The sequence below is a fragment of the Bombina bombina genome, chromosome 3 (genome assembly GCF_027579735.1).
Source record: "Bombina bombina isolate aBomBom1 chromosome 3, aBomBom1.pri, whole genome shotgun sequence".
In the NCBI taxonomy this organism is placed as follows: domain Eukaryota; kingdom Metazoa; phylum Chordata; class Amphibia; order Anura; family Bombinatoridae; genus Bombina; species Bombina bombina.
In genome coordinates this window covers 764005746-764019773 of record NC_069501.1, presented here as the reverse complement: position 1 = coordinate 764019773, position 14028 = coordinate 764005746, and positions in this window count along the sequence as shown.

Genomic DNA, 14028 nt, shown 5'->3' with positions numbered 1-14028 from the left:
AACACTAAACAAGAATGGATTTCATGGGAGGATACCACAGAGGAAGCCACTGCTGTCCAAACAAAACATTGCTGCACGTTTACAGTTTGTAAAAGAGCACCTGGATGTTCCACAGCAGTACTGGCAAAATATTCTGTGGACAGATGAAACCAAAGTTGTGTTGTTTGGAAGAAACACACAACACTATGTGTGGTGAAAAAGAGGCACAGCACACCAACATCAAAACCTCATCCCAACTGTGAAGTATGGTGGTGGGGGCATCATGGTTTGGGGCTGCTTTGCTGCATCAGGGCCTGGACGGATTGCTATCATCGAAGGAAAAATGAATTCCCAAGTTTATCAAGACATTTTGCAGGAGAACTTAAGGCCATCTGTCTACCAGCTGAAGCTCAACAGAAGATGGGTGTTCCAACAGGACAATGACCCAAAGCATAGAAGTAAATCAACAACAGAATGGCTTAAACAGAAGAAAATACACCTTCTGAAGTGGCCCAGTCAGAGTCCTGACCTCAACCCGATTGAGATGCTGTGGCATGACCTCAAGAAAACGATTCAGACCAGACATCCCAAGAATATTGCTGAACTGAAACAGTTCTGTAAAGAGGAATGGTCAAGAATTACTCCAGACGTTGTGCACGTCTGATCTGCATTTACAGGAAACGTTTGGTTGAAGTTATTGCTGCCAAAGGAGGTTCAACCAGTTATTATATCCAAGGGTTCACATACTTTTTCCACCTGCACTGTAAATGATGATCAGATCACATTTTATGACCAATTTGTGCAGAAATCCATATCATTCCAAGGGGTTCACATACTTTTTCTTGCAACTGTATATATATATATATATATATATATATATATATATATATATATATATATATATATATACCTGTTAATTTGTGTGTACATATGTATTTACAGGCATATATACATATATAAACCCAAATGCACATGTACACATATGAAGATATATGTGCATTGGAGCCCTTTGCAATCAAGTAGCTGTAAATATGAAAAATTCTTTTTATGCAATATTCATATGTAATAAAGTGTTTAAAAATGTATTTAATGCAAATATTTAACATTCCAATGTTTACACATAGTTAAATATAGCTAAGTATTTAAATAAATTAAAAACAGAAAAAGACGCACAGTGATATGTATGATTGTGAACAGCACTAGAGTTATAGTCTATTTAGTCTCAGTGGCTGCAAAGTTCAAATATAAAGTTTTTGAATGTTCTTATTCTTTTTTTGAATAATTTCTTGGATGGGGTAAGTATATTGTGCTTACCAGAAAGGACCTCAATCCTATGAGGTAAGTGACCAGCAGTAAAGTAAAAATGTTATCTTGGCTCCTTGTAGGACTAGTAGTCTGATGTTTTCCTTTAGTTGCTTGGTCTTGAAATGGAATTCCTGGACTCTCTGTATAAGTAAAGATGATTGCTTGGCTCTCTCTGTGATGGTTTCTGGATGATTCTCCAAGAAAGAACCTTTGTTTGGGCAATGGCAATCCTGGACTCGCTTGTTGTCTTTCTTTTCCTCTGGTGGTGAGATATCCTGTGTCCTCATATACTCATGAGTGAGTAGGAAAAGAAAAAGACAAAAGCATAGTGTAATACTGTATGGTAACAGATAATGTATTATAAACACGTAAAATGTGCTTACATTTATAACCCTCAATCCAATATGAAGTAAGAAAATAGAATATGTAAAAAACACCAAGCTCCACTTGTAATTTCAATTGTGCTTGTCTATATAGGTAGTTAATTCAACTATTCGATGGTTTAGGAAGATTTAACAGGTCCTTAATGTTTGTTAGGTCTAATTAGGTAGACTCACAATTGCTCGTATTGTATGCAAACAAGAAACACTAGGCCACAGGTAACCCTTAGTTACAGATGAAAATGGGGATCAAAGTTCAAAGAACCATTAAAAACATGCAATAAAAAGCTGTATAAGTAAAGTTAAGTAAATATAAAAAGTGCCGATTGTAACAAAGCCTGTCAGCCCACTTTGTTAAGATATCCTTACGCGTTTTGAAGTACAAACGTTACTTCTTCGTCAGAGGAAAAAACGCGTTAGGATATCTTAACAAAGTGGGCTGACAGGCTTTGTTACAATCGGCACAGTCCAGCATTCAGTTTTAACAGTTACGTAATCAACATGTATCCACCAGTAATATTCTACTTAAAGATCCCTTCATCTGGTTGCTGGGCAAAATACCTATTTTAATACATCTGTTTTCCTATACTTGTTACAGTTTACAAGAATGGGGAACAATTCAACAAGTTAGTTTCCATTTGAACCACCTGTCAGCAAAATAGCAGACACTTTGCTTGACCTAGCCTAGTCTTCTGTGCACTGGCCTAGTGCACAGGAAACCATTCATGTGACTTCTCTAATTTTGGACAGGGAGAGAAATACCGGAATTAACTGTTTGTTATCCTACAGATAGTTGCCTCACCCAGTGTTACATTCAGAGAGGTAACATACTCATATGACAGGAGTTTTCAAACAAGATAGAAGACAAGATAATTAGACACAAATAAAGAATAAGCAAAAATATCCACTGTGGCCTATCTGACTGAAAAAGCCCCATTAAAAATAACCAGCTACCTCCATTATTTTACAGTCACTCCTCTGATACCTATGTGAGCTTACACAAAAGTATCACAGATCAGTAACTTGTATGACAGTTAAGCGACTGAATTCCAACAGTTTTTCTGTACGTCCACAGCTCATATCCTCATAGCTGATAGACTGTGTGCCAAGGGCAACATACAGGGTGGTGTAGGTGGTGTTTGGAGGGCCTGTGTCTTCTTGTAGGATCCTTGCCTGATTGAGGGTAGTCAAGGCACACAGCTGTGCCAGTTCTGCAGCAACAACTTGAAACACAACACTACCAGAAAAAGAAACACAATAAGTATGACACACAATATTAGGCCATGCAAAATCTTGGTACCAAGTTCACCCAACCATTCTCCCATCCCAAAAGACCAGTCAAACCCTTGAGGTACTTCTCTCAGCCTCTGTTGTACCTCTCTTATGTTGTCAATATGTTCAGCTATGAGTGCAGAATTATTAGCAATGAAAACACAGCAAGACTCCTGCGCAAGTGCACAATGCACAAACTCCTCCCTTCAGCAGCTAATATGTAGTCTAAAGCCATCCTATTTTGTAATGAAACCATCCTGATTTGTACCTGTTCCTGGGAGAGCAGGTGTATGGCAGTTGTTGTCTTATTGAGTACTTTGTCCAACATATCTACCAACAAGTCAAGCTTATACATCAGAAGTACAGCCCCATATGCAGGGAGAAATCCTGCTACCACCTACTGACTTTTAGAGGATTTTACAGTTAGATGATTACCAGCATAGTAGTATACTTCATGAGTGCATCCCCTATACCTCTACAGGAACGAATGCAACTTTCAAGCAACTGTTGGGAGGGATAGAAGCCTGGGACGATATTCCCTAGGTAACAAGAACCTTGTCACATAATGGGCAACCACTTATATCCCCACTGACCTCATATCCAATATGTACCCCTAGAAGTTAATAATGGTATAGTTTCACTGCTGTGATACGACCGGAGTCCATAGAACCGATTTTTAAATAGTGGTAGCAAAGCAGTAAAATTATGCACAGAGCGGTGTCCCCCACAGTTATTAGAATAACTACCATCTCGTTGGAGGCAGGACCAGAAAATAGAGGCATAGTCAAATGCAGTAGTGATAAATATGGAGTACCCTGAACAGTCAGAATATCCCACATGCATTCCCTCAGTGTGGTTATGGTTACTCCGTACACACACCAGTCCTTGGTTAGGGGCATTAACTATGTGAACTCTAACAGTCTGGTTATATTGGAGTCTGCCGGTCATTTTGTGCATGTCTATCTTATGCAGATCAGTGTTATAAGGCATGTCTATCTGAAATGGGACACCTATGTATGGCGTACCATGGCCTGCCGACCTTGGCACAAAACCACAAATCCAGCACAAATCAGTTTGATTTAAGGCGTTGTACATAGTATAGGTGGCAAGGATGTAGAAGTTGTCTTTAGCCCATGGGGTGCTATTCACCTGTGCAGTAAGAAATAAAAGAGTTATAACAGATAACATTATAGCAATTGAGTGATCACTCTAACAATACAAATGCTTAATTAAATTTGCAGCGTAATAGCAACTTGGCTGCCACAATGCTCTGCACAATTACACAAGAGATAAGAGTAGTAAATATCATCAAATGTATGATTACTGTGTACCGGATGATGATCAGTCCACCAGTTACTCATTACTCAAATAGCAAGGAATAAGGAATGATACTCCCCTACACACTTAGTCTTTGTTCTTTGGCCATTCAACAAAAGGGTCAGTCTCAGGCGGTGCAAGCTTGCAATGGGAGACGTGGATCCAGGACTTAATTTCAGCAATCTTTACAGCAGTGTTAGTGGTGAGCAGTACTTGGAAGGGCCCTTTCCATCTTGGCTCTAGAGCAGTTTTTCCTGAGAAACTCTTGACAATAACCAGGTCACCAGGAGCGATGGCATGCACTGGCACGTTGTGACTCTGGGGCTGCGTAGCCTTTACCTGCAGGTGAAGAGACTTAAGTATTGATGTTAGTTGCATGCAATAATTCTTTTTGACGTCATCACAAATTCCATGGTCCCTACAGCCTATTTGTTTCTGACCTATTGTAAGCCCATATTCATTGGCCTACCCATGAGAATTTCATGTAGGGACAATTTGTGTTTACGACTTGGGGTAGCTTGCATAGACATTAAGGCCAGAGGCAAAGCATCTGGCCACTTGAGATTTGTTTCCCCACACATTTTTGCCAATTTGTTTTTGAACACACCATTAGCCCTCTCTACAGCTCCTGCGCTTTCGGGATGATGGGAGCAATGCAAATGATATGGAATGTGCAGCACTTTTGCTACATCCTGTACTACCTGTCCTGTGAAGTGAGTACCTTGATCTGAGTATATGTGCTGTGGTAACCCATACCTAGAAATGAACTCCTGCAGCAGCCTTTTTGCAACTGTTTTGTCATCTGCAGATGCACGAGGAAAGGCTTCCACTCACCCTGAGAATGTGTCTAGAATGACTAGAATGTTTTTGTATTGTGTGACCCTTGGCAATTCCACAAAATCCATTTGCAGGTTCACAAAAGGTCCACATGGACATGGTGGGTGATTCCTAGCTACAGGCTTAATGGGTTTCCCTACATTGTGCTGGAGACAGATCGTGCAAGCAGAGCACACAGCTTCAACTACATGTCTGGCTCCTAGTGCCCACCATTGTGATGTGATTATCTCATGCATACTGTACCTGTTTACATGGGAGATTCCATGAGTAAGCCTCACTATGTATGGCATCAAAGATGCTGTGAGAGCAGGCAAATTGTTGCGGCCATACCACCTACCCTTCTCTTGTGTAGCATACCCTCATAGAAAGTCTCCAAACATATTAGTGGACTTTCCTAGGGGTTTGCATCAGATAGGGCCACATATTACCCTGGGCCGTGTACAGCAGCTCGCTTTGCAGCTATGTCTGCTTGTGCATTTCCTTTTATAATGTTGTCTGTTTCTTTTTTGTGTTACCATGAAAAAGAAGAAAGAAACAGAAGCGCACCAGGGCACGATTCAAGTGAAGATTTTATTATATTAAAACACACACGCAACTTATAATGTTGCACTTACAAGATTTAAAAATAATATGAGCCTGTATTCTTTGTGTGCGCTGGAGCAGAGATGACAAACCATTCCTGTCAGCCGTTCTAGGTAAGTACAAGTAATTTTGTCCACAGCACTATAATATCAATTATTTTTATTTTCTGTTAAACATACAGATATAAAATGCGACGTTTCGAGTGTTGCCACTCTTAATCATGCTAATACATTGTATCATTTGAAACAAATTTAAAGCCCTCAGTTTCGCGCCAACCACTACATTCAGTGGCTCTGCTGCCATCTACTGACCAACCAAAATATAACAGTTTAAAAACATTACTTTGTTATACAAACTAAGTATTAGTATCTGTACAGATACTAATACTTAGTTTGTATAACAAAGTAATGTTTTTAAACTGTTATATTTTGGTTGGTCAGTAGATGGCAGCAGAGCCACTGAATGTAGTGGTTGGCGCGAAACTGAGGGCTTTAAATTTGTTTCAAATGATACAATGTATTAGCATGAGTAAGAGTGGCAACACTCGAAACGTCGCATTTTATATCTGTATGTTTAACAGAAAATAAACATAATTGATATTATAGTGCTGTGGACAAAATTACTTGTATCATAGATGTTAGGGGACCCTGGCAGAGCCCCTGTCTTCACGAGCACTATTCTCCGGTTTGCTGCTGTACTACACTGCTTGTATTGAACTAGGTAAGTACAAGGTGTCCGGACTGCCCTTACGTACTACCGCGATGACTGTCCACACACAAGAAAAGACCAGGAGCAATGTCCTAGAATCCTCGACGCGTTTCCCCCGAACTTCGGTCAGGCTTTATCAAGAGGTGAAAGAGTACTATTCAGAATTGGCGCTTTTCTGCTTTTTAACTGTCCATATTTGTTAGGCACACCCCTTTTCCGGGGCCTGCTGCGGGTGTGTCGTATCCTACCCATTTGATTGGTGGAAAGTCTGTAACAGAAAAAGAGAAAGCAGTGGTAAATGTTTCTTCTGCAAGGATATTAGATTACAAATATATACAATTTTATCAGTCTTTAGATAAAACATTAAAACCATAATTTAGTGAAATTGTGTTTCCTAAAACTAGAAATAAAAGTATACGAAAACTAACTTCCATATAACTCACATTGACATAGTTAGACTGCAATAGCGGTATATTCGAAAACGAGGAACATAATAAAAATCTATTATAAATATTTATAAAAACCGAATACAAAAAAGTGCAATATAATAAAATTGATACAGTCGTTAGATAAATTATTTGAAGATATTAAAAACCACATGTTGATTGAAAATTTCATACAAATAAATATAATTATAAAACATTAAAGTGGAATGCCCTGAATTTGATAAGATCTCCATACAAGGCCATAAACCTAACAACAGATTATTAAAATGATACTGGATAAAATTTATAAATAGTTCATTAATATTAATATTATATTATGTTATATCTATATAAAGATTACATATATGCAGCTACATCTATGTCGATATTCAACCCTAATGGTTGTAGTGTTTTCAACTTGTAAATCCATTTAGTTTCCAACCTTCTTAGATCTAGTAACCTATTGGGTTTATTTGGTGGAACCCAATCTATCACCTGTACTTTTAGAGATTTTGGATTACTACCATGATGTTCAAGGAAATCTTTGGGTACACTATGTGTCAGCAATTTCTCTTTAATATTATATATGTGCTCATTAATTCTTCGTTTGATTTTGCTTTTGGTGCGACCTACATAAAGCAGGCCACACCCACAATGTATTAGATAAACTACATAGGTACAGTCACAATTCTTCCTACCTATAATGTTAAAGGTTTCTGTCAATTCTGAATTAGAAAAAGTGGGAGATTTATCTACGTGTGCACACATATTACACCTTGCTTTACCGCATTTAAACGTACCTTGCCAGGTAGTCAACCAATTCTCAGTGGTAGAGATGTTGACTCCTTTCTGTTGTTTAATCTCTCTTAGCTTACTGGGCGCTAATATGTTCTTAAGACTTTTTCCTTTCTTGTATGTGAACACTGGTTTCTCATTTATTCTTGTTCTTAAACAGGGATCAGTTACTAGGAGGGGCCAGTGTTTCTGTATTATTTTTTCTAATTTTTTAGATCCCTCATTGTAGGTGGTAATGAAACGAATGGGTTTAGTGTTTGCTGAAAGGGTTGTCATTAACTCATTGTGTATTTTAGTACCGATGGCTTGATCATTATATCTTTCTTCTTTATTAAAAAATGAACTTCTTTCTTTTGCAAGAGCTTTATCTTTAGCTTGATTAATAACTTCCTCGCTATACCCTTTCTCTATAAATTTATTTGTCAAAATTTCCGCTTCTGCTGTAAAATCCTCCAAATATGTACAGTTTCTTCTCAAACGTAAAAACTGGCTATAAGGAACATTTTGGATCAAGTTGCAATGTTCTCCAAACTAGTACTTAGGGATATTGAGGATACTTTTAGTGCAAATGATAACTGCCTCAATAAATATAATGATAATCTAACTACCCTGGAAAGGAAGTCCTTGCAGAAATTAAATAATAATAAAGATATAGTCATTCGTTCTTCGGACAAAGGTGGAGGTATAGTTATACAACGTAGAGAAGACTATATAAAAGAAGCGAATAATATTTTAAATGATTTTAATACTTATAAATTGTTAACATGGGACCCAACTCAAAATTATATTAAAGAGCTAAATAAGATTTTGAACAAAGCAAAGGAAGAGGGTATTCTGAATAATGATGAATTTAAATTTTTAACCAGTCAACAACCGAATATTTCTATATTTTATCACCTCCCAAAAGTGCACAAGGACCCTATTAATCCTCCTGGGAGGCCCATAATTTCAGGTCTGGGTTCTATCAGTGAGAATCTTTCGAAATATGTTGACTATTATCTCCAACCCCTGGTTAAAAATACCAGAGCATATTTTAAGGACACTACAGCTGTAATTAAGGAATATGAAGGCCTAAAATGGGAAGAGGATATGTGGTGGATAAGTTGTGATGTGTCGTCACTTTACACATGCATTCCCCATAACAAAGGTTTAAGGAAAGTTAAGGAAGAATTAGATAACTGGCAAATTCCATCACATCATATTAATTTTTTGGTAGAGTGTATGAAGTTTATTCTGCAACATAATTATTTTACCTTTGAACATAAATTCTATCTCCAATTACAGGGAACAGCAATGGGGACAACTTTCGCCCCCTCATATGCTAACCTGTATGTTAATGCCTTTGAACATGAATTTATTTGGAATAATAATCCTTTTACTAATAATATAATTAAATATGGGAGATACATAGATGATGTTTTAATTTTATGGAGGGGGGACGAGATTTTAATTGACAGTTTTATAAAGTACATAAACAATAATGATTATAACTTAAATTTTATTAAAGCTCATTCTAACACACAAATTGAATTTTTGGACCTAATTCTATATAAAGATAAGGATAGCAAAATTGCAGTAAAAAATTTTAGGGAATCAACAGATAGGAACAGTTTCATTCAAGCCAAAAGTGCACATAAGAAAAGCTGGATCCAAAATGTTCCTTATAGCCAGTTTTTACGTTTGCAAAGAAACTGTACATATTTGGAGGATTTTACAGCAGAAGCGGAAATTTTGACAAATAAATTTATAGAGAAAGGGTATAGCGAGGAAGTTATTAATCAAGCTAAAGATAAAGCTCTTGCAAAAGAAAGAAGTTCATTTTTTAATAAAGAAGAAAGATATAATGATCAAGCCATCGGTACTAAAATATACAATGAGTTAATGACAACCCTTTCAGCAAACACTAAACCCATTCGTTTCATTACCACCTACAATGAGGGATCTAAAAAATTAGAAAAAATAATACAGAAACACTGGCCCCTCCTAGTAACTGATCCCTGTTTAAGAACAAGAATAAATGAGAAACCAGTGTTCACATACAAGAAAGGAAAAAGTCTTAAGAACATATTAGCGCCCAGTAAGCTAAGAGAGATTAAACAACAGAAAGGAGTCAACATCTCTACCACTGAGAATTGGTTGACTACCTGGCAAGGTACGTTTAAATGCGGTAAAGCAAGGTGTAATATGTGTGCACACGTAGATAAATCTCCCACTTTTTCTAATTCAGAATTGACAGAAACCTTTAACATTATAGGTAGGAAGAATTGTGACTGTACCTATGTAGTTTATCTAATACATTGTGGATGTGGCATTCCACTTTAATGTTTTATAATTATATTTATTTGAATGAAATTTTCAATCAACATGTGGTTTTTAATATCTTCAAATAATTTATCTAACGACTGTATCAATTTTATTATATTGCACTTTTTTGTATTCGGTTTTTATAAATATTTATAATAGATTTTTATTATGTTCCTGGTTTTCGAATATACCGCTATTGCAGTCTAACTATGTCAATGTGAGTTATATGGAAGTTAGTTTTCATATACTTTTCTTTCTAGTTTTAGGAAACACAATTTCACTAAATTATGGTTTTAATGTTTTATCTAAAGACTGATAAAATTGTATATATTTGTAATCTAATATCCTTGCAGAAGAAACATTTACCACTGCTTTCTCTTTTTCTGTTACAGACTTTCCACCAATCAAACGGGTAGGATACGACACACCCGCAGCAGGCCCCGGAAAAGGGGTGTGCCTAGCAAATATGGACATTTAAAAAGCAGAAAAGCGCCAATTCTGAATAGTACTCTTTCACCTCTTGATAAAGCCCGACCGAAGTTCGGGGGAAACGCGTCGAGGATTCTAGGACATTGCTCCTGGTCTTTTCTTGTGTGTGGACAGTAATCGCGGTAGTACGTAAGGGCAGTCCGGACGCCTTGTACTTACCTAGAACGGCTGACAGGAACGGTTTGTCATCTCTGCTCCAGCGCACACAAAGAATTTGTATACAGGCTCATATTATTTTTAAATCTTGTAAGTGCAACATTATAAGTTGCGTGTGTGTTTTAATATAATAAAATCTTCACTTGAATCGTGCCCTGGTGCGCTTCTGTTTCTTTCTTCTTTTTCATGGTAACACAACGAGTCAAATAAGGATTCTTTTGACTAATCCGAAGCTGCACCGGGAGGAACCAGCCCCACAAACGGGGATAAGCATATTCCAGCTGACATCAGTGAACTAATCACTCAAGATTCATTTTGGACATTTCCAAAATGTACTGTTGTGAATCTTAAAGGATACTTTGGAATATTGTTAAACAGTGAAGTGTGGTTTTTATTTATTCATATTCATTCATTTTATTCATATTCATTCATTTTATTCTGTATTATTTATCAGGAGTATTATTAGTACTGTGCAACAACTGATCAGTACACATATATTTTCACTGGTTTTATTATGTGTTATAGTTTTTTTTTTTTTTAATTGAAATTTTATTAGACCTGTGGGTTTTTCTTCATATCACTGTTTAGTGGAAAGTTTATCAGAACCTAAATATTTAAAAACATTTTACTAATTGAGGCATTGACAGCCAAGCGCAATATCATCTTTTTTTGTAGTCCTTTTTTGTGTGCAGCTACCTTTATGACAGCTAAAAAGGATGGCAACAAGAGGGCATGTAATAGATCTTTGACATAAGTGGCATTTTTGATGGGAGTCCCTGCTGCAGTAATAAAGCCTCTTAGTTTCCACAATGCTCCAAAGTCATTCACTACTCCAAAAGCATAGTGCAAGTCTGTTTAGATGTTAGAAGATTTACTTGTTGCTATCTTGCATGCGCGGGTGAGGGCAATTAACTCAGCCACTTAGGCTGATGCAACCTGTATGGGGCCTGATTCTATTAGTTCAGAGTCAGAAAATACTTCATAGCATGCTACCTTTTTCCCTTTCTCTGTGTAATAGCAAGAACCATCTACATACAGTGACAGCTCTGGGTTTTGTCAGGGTGGTTTCCTGTAGGTCAGGTCGCACAGTCTCTATGGCTTCTGTCACTTCTATACAGTCATTATACTCGCCCTTCTCTTGCAAGATTGGCAACAAGGAAGCAGGGTTAAGCACCACTAGGAATAAAGCTTTTACAGCTGCATTCAGGGCTCTTGCACAAACCTGTATAAAGGGGGGTTACTGTTTGGTTTGCGCACTAGGACATTGGAGTATTGCAGGGACTAAAGGTCTCTACTAAGACACCCTGCTTCAGAAGCTGTTGTATTACAGGCTTAATGCCTCCCAGTGCTTCCTTGCTTAGGGGATACTGTAGGATTTTAGGCAATTAAGCATTTTCCTTTAATTCTATTAAATTTTATTAGACCAATGTCATCGCCCTCTTTTGGCCCATAGCAATTCAGGTAACTGTTCAAATTCAATTGGCAGTGGGGATTCAGTGTCTCCCTCCATTTGTTTCTCTAAAATTGCATACACTTTGTTCTGTATCTTATCAGGCACATCTAGAAAGACTCCATCAGGGGTGCAATATGTAGTACATCCCAATTTAAACAATAAGTCTTCCAAAGTAAATTTACAGGGCATGTGGGGCTTAACAAAATGGCATGTTGCTCTGTAATTGTGGGCCTATGGACACATTAAGGGGTTTTGAGATTGGGTGTGGGATGGTAAGCTACCAGAATATTTGAGGACAAAGGGCTCCATGTACTAAGAGGCGGGCGGACAGCTTCTTAACTCGCGAAGCTGTCCTCCCGCCTCCGCTACACACGGGCAGCGGATCTATTGATCAGCTTGCCCATATGTATCATTACACACTCATCGGAGTGTGTAATGCCCGCCCCTTCAATCACGCGACTGAAGGGGTTGTCAATCACCGAGAGCGAGCGTGCTCTCTGTGATTTTGCTTCGCCACCTAAGAGGTGGCGTAGGGTGTAGGAAGCAGCGGTCTAATGACCGCTGCTTCTTACATTGCGGGAAGCAGGCTCGCATATGCGAACCTGCCCCGCAAAGGCTCAGAAGCAGCTTTCGCTGCTTCGTACATGGAGCCCAAAATGTTAGATAGTGTAGATCTAGTGACTCCAGTGTTAATTAAAAATGGATGCTGTTCCCCATTACAGTTACAGTAGACTCTTAACCTTGCTCAACAGGGACAGTCACCAGTGTATTACCATCAGCTAATCAGTCATAGTTTGTGTAAAATTCAGGGTTAAAGGAGTTACCACCTACCCCCTGTCTCTGTCCATCTCTGTCACATCTGTCCCCTCCCTGGTTCCCCTTTCTCTGTTTGGATGACCAGTAGTCTCTAGCAAAATGTCCGAGCTTCCCACAGTTATAACATTTTAACTGTTTATTTGTTTCTCCTCCCCTTGCTTTCCTTCCTGCCTGTTCTGTTGAGAATAGTATACAGTCTTAGCCTCTGCTGCTCTCGCTTGCGCTTTCATTAACCTCTCTCTGTTCTAAGGGTCCGGTACACTTGTCCAGCCCCTGTGCGCACTGTTATAAATGGCAGAGTTGACCATCCTAGCATTGACAGTTGTAATTGTTTAGACACTTCTGGGTCTAAGTCATTTACAAATGCACTGACTATAAAGGTTTTTGCATTCCTTTACACATCCTCAATTCCCCCGTACTGTTTAATTTTGCAATATTTCCTCTGCAAATTTATCTGTTAATTTTATTCTAATCTACAGCTGAAGTAAACATCTCTGTAACACACTTCTCTATGTGTGTATACAACTGGTGTAATTTAATCTTATCGTTTTCATCAGCTATAGCATCCCAGTCAGTAACACTCCTAGCAGTTTCAGTTCCCCAATTATACAGAGCTCTGTTATAAGCTATAATGAATTTTACATTTTCTTATGGAGTAGATCTGTGCAGCACAGGAGTCGCTGGGGGGCTGTGGGCACCACTGCTTGCACTTGCTCTATTGGAGCTTGTGGGGGCAATGCGGGGTATAGGGCACGGGATTGCACTATTTCTTGCTCCAGCACTAGATCTGGCTCACTATAGGGTGGTGGACTATGTGTGTCTTTCCTTTTCTTTACTCCCATGCTCGGCAATGGGAGGTTATAAGTGGGATCCTGTATCTTTGCCTTTTCCCCTTCTATCTGTTTTCTGAATCTATCCTCTAATGAGGTTTTCAGTGAGGCCAGTGGATGTTTTTCAACTTCTGCGTGCCATTTTAGATAGATATTCCATTCAGAGAGCTTGGGCTTATTCTTCTTCTGAGTGTTAAGTAACCTGTCCTGCAATGTGTGCAAATAATCTTAATTCCATCTAGCCTCAGGTAGTCAATGATGTGTTTTTGACTGTTAATATTTACCCATTTATCATGATAAGAATTAATTAATGGGCCACAATGTCGCTCCATATAGGCTGCAGGGGACCCTGAGGGCCACTTGGGTCCCTCTTCTGTTCC